This window comes from Nyctibius grandis, chromosome 6 (assembly GCF_013368605.1).
Source record: "Nyctibius grandis isolate bNycGra1 chromosome 6, bNycGra1.pri, whole genome shotgun sequence".
NCBI lineage: Eukaryota > Metazoa > Chordata > Aves > Nyctibiiformes > Nyctibiidae > Nyctibius > Nyctibius grandis.
The window spans coordinates 53,048,918-53,061,268 of NC_090663.1; the positions used below are offsets into that span (position 1 = coordinate 53,048,918).

Genomic DNA, 12,351 nt, shown 5'->3' on the forward strand with positions numbered 1-12,351 from the left:
AGGATAAACAAAACCCTTTCTAAAAACAGAAAGATTCAGTATCTAGAATACACAGAAGTCAAAGAGTTAATGATGGGGCTGCACTGGATTCAGTGTATTTGCAGATGTTGCTGCAACCAACTGCTGGTTTTTCTCCCATCCTGTTGGGGAACTCTGCCAGCCATGATTCATGGAATGATTTTTTTGCGCTGAGTAATCTGTGGTTTTTCTTTTTTCCTCTTCCCTCTCCCTTATTTTTACCCTAAACTACAGACCTATTCATTTCAGCTAAAGGGAGGGGAAGCTTCCAAAGCATTAATACAAAACATTAAATACACTGTGTTTTGAGGAGAGGGGCTTTAACAAACGTTGAACTTGCAGTAATTTTACTTGGTGTCAGGCAGAGTAGTCCAGTGCAGAAAAACAGTTTTATAACAGAATCAGCTTTTGGATTTGCTAGTCATATGGTGTTACAGTTCTTTTAAGACTTCTGTACTAGTATTGCTAAAGAACATCCAACTTTTGTGCTGATACTGTGCCTCCTTCCTCACAGATCGCTCTGAAAGAAATAAAACAGACTGCCGCTCTTCAGGGTAAGAACCATATTTCTGTATTTATTCTTCCCTTCTTTTCCTTTTTTTCTTTATTTTTGTCCTTTTATGGGATGAACTGGGAAATTAGCCAGAAAAATAAAAATGCCATTCTTCTACTTCTCTGTTTTGGTAACAGTAACGAAATGCCAAAATAAGTTTGTGTTAAAGGTAATTGTTTTATACTGCTTATGGGCAAAATTTTCCAAGAAATTATTGGGGCTTACTGCACTGTAATTGTGTGTACTTAAAATCCAAAGGCTTGTGTATGTATCACGTAGAGGGTTGTTTTGTAAAACTGTGGTTTAATACAAGAAGCCCTCATGACTTTTGCTCCTTTGGACTGTTTGCTTCTTTAGAAAGGACAATAATTCTTGGTTCAGTCAAGAATAGCAACACTTCATTATTTATTCCATGAACTCTGATCCCATCATACCTAAGGTTTCAAAACTGAGAGAAGCAAATGAACGGGTATCAAACAAAACACACACAAACATTTTATGTTTATTTAGAATGTCCATCATAAATTGCCATGAACTTCTAAGCTATTGATTTGCAAGGCCACATTTTCCCTTAGGCTTCTGAATATTTTGTAGTTCTTCTTCTTATCCTCTCATTTTTCAAAAAAACTCTTTCTCTTTTGCCTTATTTCCAAACTCTCCCTCTCAATTCTTTAGGGAATAGGATCTCATCCATATCCTGTGGTAGATAATGGGATTTTAATGAAGTAAAGTGAAAGAGCAGACCAGCTAACACAGGCTCTCCCACTTCTTTGCGAAAAGCCTTTCCAAAGGATGCCCCTGGTGTCCAGCCTTCTGACATGACATGACCTTTTAGTTTGATTTTTACAGTCTGATTTTCTTGTTACATTTTTACATTATAGTGGGGTAGCTTTTATAGCTAGAAGAACAGAGGGAACTGTAGCCTCTTCTTAAAGCACAGTTGATGTGTTGTATCTGGTGTGTGATGTGATGGAAGAGGGTGCTTTTCCCTTCCTTCCCATATTCACAACAGCACTGTAGCTGTTTCCAGCAGTGTTTAAGTTGCAGGGGAGTATTGCCCTTGTCTTTGATTACTTGTATCTACTTCCAACATCAATCACTGTATTTCCTTTTATAATTAAAAATACTTAACTTTTTTTCTTCAAATGATACAGTTACAGTCTACATGTTTGAACCTTTATTAGATCATGTGCTATTACAATAATGTCAAATAAATCCAAATCATTGTCAAAAGGAAATCTAATTTGATCAAAATATTTAGTTTAAGGTTGAAACAGTTTCAATCTGTTCCCCTTTCTTCTGGCTGGTCCTTCCCACTGGTACTTTTTTGCTCTGGAGTATATTTTAGAATTTATAATTTGGAACCAAAAGCAAAGTAAAACTTCTGATTTTTTCTATGGAATTGGAATTTCAAATGTGGGCCAGCCCCGACAATAAAACACTGCTCTAAGTTGTCTGGGTCCCAGATTCCAAATTCTCACATGAAAAGCGCAGAGAAATTAACAGAGTATAACGTAGGTTGCTCATAACATTGAAAAATGCAGCTTTCAATAGTCTCTCATTCCTGTCAGTAGTGCACGTGCTTTCTAACCATATCTATGTATCTTCTGCCCCTCTTCTGAATCTCACTAGCCATTGTGTCAGGATAGTTCTGTTTTCCAAGATGAGCTATGAGGAAGAAAAGTCATTGTTTAAAGGGTAGTGTGGTTTTGTGCATGTCTCGCTGCTGCTTCTAGGCCAGAGCAGGAGCAGCCTGCCTTACTTAGCTGACATGCTCTGCTAACTGATACTGCTACACTCTGGTTCATCTCTCATTATAGTTGGAAGCATAATCCTGTGGTGGCAAATTGCTGGGTGAGATTCTTATCCCCAGTCTGGCCATATCATGTCTGGGAAAAGAGCTATAGTCACATGAAGACCAGAGCCCCTTGCTGTAAGAACTGAGGGAAAACTCAATAGTGAACCATGCAAGACTTAATTGAAGTGCAAAGCACACTTCTCTTGTAACATGGGCAGCATTTCAGAGCTGTTTCAGTTCCATTGGGGACAGATTTATGGCTTATGCCATTTTATGATGAGCTACTACACCCATGACACTTTCCTCTCTGGGGGCAGCTTATGACAAGGGAAAGAGAAAACACAATGAATCATAGAATCATAGAATGGTTTGAGTTGGAAAAGACCTTAAAGATCATCTAGTTCCAGTCCCACTGCCATGGGCAGGGACACCTTTCCACTAGACCAAGTTGCTCAAGGCCCCATCCAACCTGGCCTTGAACACTGCCAGGGAGGGGGCATCCACAACTTCTCTGGGCAACCTGTTCCAGTGTCTCACCACCCTCACAGTAAAGAATTTCTTCCTAAGATCTATTCTAAATCTACCCTCTTTCAGTTGAAAACTGTTCCCTCTCGTCCTGTCACTACATGCCCTTGTAAAACCCTCTTCAGCTTTCCTGTAGGCCCCCTTCAGGTACTGGAAGGCTGCTATAAGGTCTCCCCGAAGCCTTCTCTTCTCCAGGCTGAACAACATCAACTCTCTCAGCCTGTCTTCATAGGAGAGGTGCTCCAGCCCTCTGACCATCTTCGTGGCCCTCCTCTGGACTTGCTCCAACAGGTCTGTGTCCTTCTTTGGGGCCCCCAGAGCTGGAGGCAGTACTCCAGGTGGGGTCTTACGAGAGCAGAGTAGAAGGGCAGAATTCCCTCCCTCGACCTGCTGGCCACGCTGCTTTTGATGCAGCCCAGCATATGGTTGGCCTTCTGGGCTGCAAGTGCACATTGCCGGCTCATGTTGAACTTCTCATCAACCATCACCCCCAAGGCCTTCTCCTCAGGGCTGCTCTCAATCCATTCTCTGCCCAGCCTGTTTTGGTGCTTGGGATTGCCCCGACCCATGGTCAGGACCAATGGCTCAAAGGCATCTTTTCTATTTTTTCCTTAAGCTGCATGTTGTGGGATGCATCTCTTAAAAGTGCAACATACCATCCCTCTCATGATCTAAAGTGGAACAAAAATGACCCTGCAGGTCTTTGTACTTAGACAGAAGGTCTAGTAACAGGAATTTCTGCACTAGAATTACTATAAAATAATGGAGGTGGGCATGGGGATGCTAGCTGACCAGATGAAGACATATGCAATGAGCCTTAAGAAAAAAGGTAGATATCCTAAGATAAAATAGTGGACGTAGATGTTTCCAAGAGAGAGACAGAGAGGTAGAAATTTATTTCATAGAAAGCCCTGGTGAGATCTTGCCCAGAAGTCTGTCCAGTCTAATCACAAATGTGGAACACTGGGATAAGAAGAGACAAAAAAAGCCCAAATACCACCACCAATTCCTCCTCTTCAGTCTCTGTAAGGTTAAGTTCTAGTCTGGAACACGATCAGCTTAAGAAAAAGATCACATGACAATATTTCTTGTGATTATCGGGGCCTAAACTTGTCCTTTCCAACATCATGTTCTTATATGTTTCTGTGTCTGTGTATTTCTAGATGAGCTTGTGCTTGAGTCTTTGCAGTATTAGGGACGGAGAGCTCATTTACAATGAAACAGGAACAGTTTTAAAACGTAACTCTGACATAATTCATTTGCAGTGAGGAGCATATAAAAATCTGTTCTAGAAGGAGCAATATATAAACGGTTTTTTAATATAGTTCCTTTTATTATAGGATGATGCCATTTAGATAAGCCAGGGTGAAATATATTTATAGCAGTATCAGGTACTCTGACAAATATTCTGGTTTTGTTACTAGCCTATCAAATCACAGAATCACAGGATCGACTAGGTTGGAAGAGACCTCTGGGATCATCGAGTCCAGCCTTTGACCTAACACCTCTGTGTCAACTAGACCGTGGCACTAAGTGCCACATCCAGTCTTTTCTTAAACACCTCCAGGGATGGTGACTCCACCACCTCCCTGGGCAGCCCGTTCCAATGCTTAATAACCCTTTCTATGAAGAAATTTTTCCTAATGTCCAACCTGAACCTCCCCTGGCACAGCTTGAGGCTATGTCCTCTAGTCCCATTGCTAGTTGCCTGGGAGAAGAGGCCAACACCCACCCCACTACAACCTCCTTTCAGGTAGCTGTAGAGAGCGATAAGGTCTCCCCTCAGCCTCCTTTTCTCCAGGCTAAACAACCCCAATTCCCTCAGCTGCTCCTCATAGGACATACCCTCTAGACCCTTCACCAGCTTTGTTGCCCTTCTGTGGACTTGCTCCAGCACCTCAACATCTTTCTTGAAGTGGGGGGCCCAAAACTGGGCACAGTATTCAAGGTGCAGCCTCACCAGTGCCGAGTACAGAGGGACAATCACTTCCCTAGTCCTGCTGGCCACACTATTCCTGATACAAGCCAGGATGCTGTTGGCCTTCTTGGCCACCTGGGCACACTGCTGGCTCATATTCAGCCGGCTGTCCACCAATGCCCCCAGGTCCTTTTCCACCGGGCCACTTTCCAACCACTCTTCCCCCAGCCTGTAGCGCTGTATGGGGTTGTTATGGCCAAAGTGTAGGACCCGGCATTTGGCCTTATTGAACTTCATGCCATTGGTCTCGGCCCATCTATCTAACCTGTCCAGATCCCTCTGCAGAGCCTTCCTACCCTCCAGCAGATCAACACTCCCACCCAGCTTGGTGTCATCCATGAATTTACTGAGGGTGCACTCGATCCCCTCATCCAGATCATCAGTAAAGATATTAAACAGGACTGGGCCCAGTACTGAGCCCTGGGAACACCACTAGTGACCGGACGCCAACTGGATGCGGTACCGTTCATCACCACTCTCTGGGCCCAGCCATCCAGCCAGTCCTTAACCCAGCGAAGAGTGCACCTGTCCAAGCCCTGGGCTGCCAGCTTATCCAGGAGAATGCCCTGGGAGACAGTATCAAAGGCTTAGTTATGTTAGTTATGTTTAGTGTGGGAGAAATGCTACAGGAAGATGGAGTATTTTGAGTGGTGATGCTGGGATCCAGCATGACACTGGGAAGAAATCTGGGGAGTGGATGAACCAAAGACCATAGGTAATGGTTTAAAAGGAAGGAAACAGATGCTAGATTATACTTACAAAATGTGCATTCAGTACACTATCGTTTGCCTCCTTTGGCAGTTAGCAACCATCTGCCATGCAGGAGAGTTTGGATAAAGTGAGGGGTAGCAGAACAGGGCCTGGGGATATCTTTTTTATGTACCACCCTGCACTGATTTTTTTCTTAAATATTAGCACTTTAGAAAGATCAAAACAGATGTTCCCTGAATCCAAATAATACCTATTGCTATGGTAAATTTTTATTGAGACATTTAATTTCATGACCTAATATTAACCATCCTTCAATTGTTGTATTTCAGACAGTATTAAAAATATGTCTATACTGGCAACAGTGATCTGTAATTATCATTATTTCTTGATTTTACTGTCAGGTTGTGCACTGTTGGCTCTGATAGCTTCAGGTCATGTGCTGTTGTACCACAGGTCAATTAGGTCAAAGAAGCAGATCCTTTAGTCTTATGCCTCTAAATGTTTTCAAACTGAAAATCATATGATAGTAATAGAATAGAAGATTTCAGGCATACCACGTATTTGCAGTTAATTCCTGAACATGAGTAAAGCTCGTAGAAGGAACTGGATTAATTTCATTATGGTGTTTGGTTTTTTTTGTTTTTACTTTGGGGTAAGGATTATGGATCAATAAATCCTGAAGCACAGTCTTGTAATGTGATATCATTCATTGTAGTTGCCTTGACGTTGGAGATGAGAGGATGAAGGTAGCTAAACACTGCAATGATTTATTGAGACATTTAGTAGCATATCAATCACTTGAAGTCAAATAAGAGATTTTAATTTTTAAAATCTAGGAGTCTACTGTGAAAGCTTGCCCTCAGAATGGGAAGGGGGAAGAAAATAATTAGTTCATTTCTAGAAATAGATTCTAGGCTTTACTGGCATATAGTCTACCTGCTGATTGTAATGTGCTGAAGTTCTTTTACAGCTGGTTGCCTTCATTTGATTGAACTAAATTGGGCTTTTTTATTTAAAATACATCAAGTCAACAATACAAATAAACACAACCCTGCTTTTGTTCCTTTATAAGGAAGCACTTGAAGTGGCTGATCAAAGGGGCTACAGATCCCTTTAGTTAGCATCTGGTAAATCAAGCTATCTTTTTATGAATGGTATTTTGTATCTTACTTTGGTTTTAGGGTTTTTTTGTGTAGCAGAATTCCATTAGTGAAAGCTTCTCTGCATTTCTATTTCCTCTGCTATGTAACGTTGATCTTGTGAAATTGTGTATAATAAACATTACAGTAATTGTCTGAATGTATCTTAAGAATGTGTGTTCCCAGATCATCTGTGAAGCTTGAAAGACACCTTTTAATTAAGATCTTAAGCCTTTAACAGAGCATGAAAGGAGTCTTAAGTCACAGGCCTGAGAATGTAGTGGAACTATCCTCACTTTATAGTTAAACCAGCGTGCTTTTACAAATTGATATGCTTTTGAGGTCTTGAGAAAACAGACAGTAACAGGATTTTCTGTGTTGTAACCATTATGGTCAGTCTGCGATCAGTCATTTAATAATTCCATCTTTCCATATCTGAAGGGGAATATGAGAGTCCTTCCTTCTGCTGCAGTAATCTTGCTAGCTCCTAACCCCTGAAGCCTGAGGTTCTAGTTTGAAGCCTCTCACAAATTGCTGCTGGCATTTATGTACATAACAACTTGAGTTGTTTTGTCCTCAGGAGTAATTTCACTGCTAATTTTGTAGGCCATTTAACAGATTTTGTGTATTTTAGGTAAATTTAAAATCCAGGGTACTGTATTGGAATTGGGCATTGAAAAGAGTGAGAGGTGCTCTTGTAACCCTACCGAAGAACTCTGCTTCTCTGTTGTGCCTTATTCAAATGGGCAGTGTGGAGAGACTTCTAATGCTACTGCTGCTTCTGTACTGAGAAATCACAGAATGGTGGAAATGTTGGTGGGAAGGGACCTCTGCAGGTCATGTAGTCAAACATCTTGCTTGTAGTGGGAAGATGCTAACACTAGATCAGGCCAATGATGTCTTTTTCTAGCCAAGTCTTGAAAAACTCCCAGGAAAGAGAGGTTGAGCTCACTTATTTTCAGCCCACTTATAGGCTGCTTGTCTATCTCCTACTAACTCTATTTCCAAATGATAATGCTGTGGGAGACAGTGTCAAAAGAATCAGTCTAAATCTAGTTCTTTAGTTCAAACACTGGACTACTTAATATTCAGGACAAGACTCATTCCCACAAGCATCCTGAAATACAGTTTTTCCATTGCTGTCATTCAAAAGCCTTGCATTGTCCACTGGCAATGTCTGTGTTACCTTGTCAATGCAGCTGTTCCACACAGGAAAATTTCAGGCTTTTGCCCATCCAGCCAGTGTTACAGGCTGTAATACAGATCTGAAGTTTGAGACTTTGAACCTTGTTGACACTCCATCTGAAAGGGAAGGGTTTTGTGTAGAAGAAAGAACAATGTTGGGGGATGATACTTGTTTTACTGTTACATTCTTATTTTTTATATTTAGCTTTTACAATTTTTAAGGCTAGGGAGTAGCAGGTTACTCTTAGTCTAAGCATACTTTTAGACTGTGAAAAGAGGAAGGTCCTGCTTTTGTACACTCCCAGTAGGTGAAAAGTTTATGTAATAAAAAGTATCTGGTCTCCTCCCCAAACCCTTGGGTGCAGCTTCACAATTGCCCTGGGCTGAGCTAAGCCTGTGCCACTCCAGAAGGAAGGATCTCATTCCCTCCGTTGGACTGTTATCAGTGCTCATGTGCTTAGTTGGATCAGAAGGCTGATCTCCAGGGGAAAAAAAAAAAGCTTCATCTCCAGTTTACAGATGAAGCAGGTTCAGCAGAGAGAGGCAGAGTGATTTCTTGCAAGTTGCACAATAAATCAGTGGCAGAGCTGAAAGCAGGGGCTCAGTGTTGTGACTTTTGTTGTTGGTATCTAAGAAGTTGGATCATGTGGCTCCATTTTTTTCATTCTGAGAGCTAAATTTTGGGCTCAGTCACTCAGAAAGTGGTGCAATCCTACTGGTTAAACGTGGATTTAAACTGGTGAAACTTGAGATTGGAATCTGCTTATATGTCTTTCTTTTGTTTATCATGTGTTTCTGGTCAGCAGCACGTGCTGTGCACATCAGAGATGTTCCTCCTGGGAACAGAATAAGCTGGAGCAATTTTGTGCAGCATATTTCTTTGACAGCTTCTTTGCCACAATAAATCAGTATGTTTAATTTATTCTTTGCAATGTTTATTTTCCCTGCTCAGTTTATACTTATCTGTAAATGAGAAAAAAAATCACAGGTAGACCAGAGGAATAAATGGCAGATGTGTTCAGCTTAGTTGTTGGCAATTAGGGATCATGTGGGTGTCTAGAGGTTGTAGATGTGAGTGTTTGTTTTAATGCTGCCAATTCATCACTGTTGCATTGGGGATTTTTGGCTATTCATCTCACAGATAGCAGTAAAGAGTTATTGTTAAGGGCACATCCTAGCCAGCCTTCCAGATTCTTTATTCCTAAACAGAGAAGAGGGATTTGTTTTAATAAAAGAGTGCTCTGTTCCTGGTTTCTGCAAAGGGAATTTTGAAGGACTGTTTGCTCTGGTGCCCTGAACAACTCTTTCCGTTGTCTGGGCTGCTCTCCAGTGCTTATGCTAATTCATAATGGAAAATAATGCTGAGAATGAGATGGTTGTTGAAGGAATAAAGAGAAAAAGGTTCACTCTCCTTCTTCACTGAAAGAATTTTAGTGCTTCTTTGGGCATCTTGTGTACATGAGCAAGTTTCATTGTCCCATCATCTTTCGGAGACGACTCCCGTAGAAGATACTGAGGACCATCCAGACACAAGGCCACTCTCCTTGTGCATTAGGAGAATTGTCTGGAGCATAAACAATCATGACAGACATTAGTTCTAAAGAAGGTGGTTTCAGGAAGCACACAATTACACATTGCATTTTTTTTAATCATGGAACTTTCCTTTTAAAGGTCATTTTGAGAATATTTCACTTTTTCCCAGTAAAAGGCAATAATTCTCTTTAAAATGACCATATGGCTTTGTCTTTTAACCCTGCTCTGAGGTGGATGAAAGATGTGGGGAGAACTGGAATTCTCTGTTTATAAGTAACACGTGATGGGCCAAATTAATCAGTCATGGTTATAATTCTACTTCTTTATGATTATTCTTTTTTTCTCCCCAAGACATTTCAATGACAAATAGCACATGAAATTCATCTGGTGGATGGGAAAGAGGTCTGGAAGAGAGTTCTTTCCAAAGGTATTTGTAATAGTCTCAAAGAAAACAGAGAAGGAGGAGGAGTTGCTAAGGGAACCTATGGGATATGTGACAGGGCTCACATATGAGGCAGACTCAGCAGGTTGTAAACTTCTAGCTCAGAAGTAGTAGTAGTTCTGTTCTCCCTGAAAGAATTTCATGTTGATATTTTAGGAGTGCTGGAGCTGATACTTGAGCTTTGCTTGATTTCCCTAAGGATTTGTGTAGGTTTCTGTCTAGGCTTAGGTCAGTATCTACATTTTCCTTCACCTCTGGAATTTGAGTGGGAGAGCTCAGTTTGCAGTTATGTTGTGTTGATTTCCATGGCTTCTTACTGTGATGTGCACAAGAGAGAAGAGATTGTTACTTCTTTCTTTTTTTTTATTCTCTTTTTCTGTACTGCTCACCTACTTTGTCATTTCATTGTAAGTTATTCTTTGGTGTCTGCAGATCATCCTAGCATAGGTAATCGGTTACCTTAAGTAGCATCTGATTTCGCAGGTTGAACATTGAAATGATTGATCAAGTACTCTTTCAAAGCATGTAACGGTTGCATCCTCACTACGTCGTGGGAGAGAAATATTCCTAGTGAGGCCTGTCACATTGATAGTTTCTTCCTTCTTACTGTATTGCTGTCTAATGCTTGCTGTACGGTTTGCATAGCTGTTCTTCGGGCTCTGATCCTGTCATTTGTGAGATGTTGCATTTCTGATTTTGCTACAAAATTTCTCTTTTCAAAAGCGGTATTTTGCTCAGTGAAGGTATCACCATTTGAATTTAGGCCCTGTTTATGTATGGGATTTGTCCTAGTATTGGCCATCTGTGACAAACAGCAGGCTCAAATGAGCTAGTACTAGCCCTTAGTGTAGACAAGGATGAGCTGCTTTTGCATGTTTCCAACTACTTCATCTTCAAGAGGAGAACTAAGATTCAGAGGTACAAAAAGTCATGTTACCTGTTCCCTTGGAGGCTACAACCAAGGCAGGTCACAGGCAGGTCCCTTGCTACAGAAGACTGAAATTAGACCACACAACCCTAAATGTGAAAAGTATTCATTTAAGTATGGTCTTTATAAGTATGCATAACTATACTGGGTATGGTGGTCATTCCATCTCCTGAGGCTTGAGGCAAAGGTTGACTTCTAATTAAAGAGAAGGTCCAAATCTAATCATAGTGTTCCAACCACAAACAATGATTACTTTGTTAAATCTCTCTTTTGATCTACAACATAATATCTAGTTGAAGCAAAAGAAGTACATCAGCAATCTCATGTTATATTAAGCAATATTTTTGCTTGGAATAAATGCTTGGTGGAAAGAAATAGCTTTGGTTTTACTATTATAAATCTTCTATTCCATCCCATCTGCACTTCTGCCTCCCCATCCCCTCACACACTGGCATCAAATATTAATACAGTATTAGTTCAAACAATCCTGATATTATTTTATGATTGGACCAGTTCAGGAAGTTTCCCTCCTTCCCAAGAACAGAGTTTCTTTTGGGTAACTGCTTTTAAGACAATTGTGTGGTTTTATTACCTTGTTTCCATTGCCCCTTCTACAATACTAGGCCCACGAATAGCTAAAAGCATGTAGTGCTCCTGACAGGTGAAGGTTGGACAGCTGGGAAGGAAGAGAAAATGGGACAAGTACAGTAATGACAGCTGCAGGAGAGGCTTTCTCACCGCACCTTACTGGTGTATAGGACAGAAGACTATTTGCATTACTGCCCAATCTATCTTCTTCCTTCTGAGGCTGATGACAAGGAAATGCATTCTGTTAAACGAACATTTTTCAGTGTGAACAGACTACCAATGCTTTTTGTTAATAGCAGCATTTATTTTTTTCCACCTAGGACAGATGTGAAATGACAACATAGTTCTCTGTATTTCCTTTAATTGCTGTTCCCATACTGTGTTTTGTAGGTTTATTAAATGACATCTGTTAGTATCTGAATTGAGAAAAAGGGCTTCTTAGTGTGGTAACTGCCTTGCTGCAGGTGCTAAACAGGTATTTTGCCTGGTCTAATACAGATGTACTTGAATGGTGATATAAAACAAAATCATTAACATTCTTGGAGGGTGTAAAATAGAAATTGCCCACATTATTTTCACATTTAAAAAAATCAGGATTTTCATATGTCTTTAAAAAGTAAACAACCCAAGATTTGTTCTTTTATCTTAAGATTTATCTCCCTAGGACAGCTGAAGTAACTGGAAAGAATGGCTTAAGTTTCAGACAGGCAACCTCATTCCATCCTGAAAGACAACTAAGGGTGTAAAAATGGCCTTTGTGGATCAGACCGAAAGTCCACCTATTTCAATATTCTCATTCTGTCTTTGCTTATGTGTGAAGTAGAAGCCTAAGGAAGAAGATAAGGAAAAAATAAACGTGCATTGGAAAGTATCCATGCATCCCATCAGCATCCAGATTTGTGTGGCTTGGGGCCTCTCACAGAGGTGATGCTTTGTAATAGCCCTCAGTGGAT

General features: G+C 40.7%; 1 protein-coding gene across 3 annotated transcripts in view; it reads left to right on the forward strand.

The window, feature by feature from the left end:
- The first annotated feature begins 529 nt into the window (after positions 1–529).
- Positions 530–12,351, forward strand: part of SH3D19 (SH3 domain containing 19) — a 71,222-nt gene continuing 59,400 nt past the window's right edge. For 2 of the 3 annotated variants that reach the window (XM_068403305.1, XM_068403307.1), the window contains exon 1: positions 530–572. The gene's annotated coding sequence lies outside the window, so the exon portion shown is untranslated. The remainder of the gene's footprint in view (positions 573–12,351) is intronic. The other variant, XM_068403306.1, reaches the window with a different exon arrangement.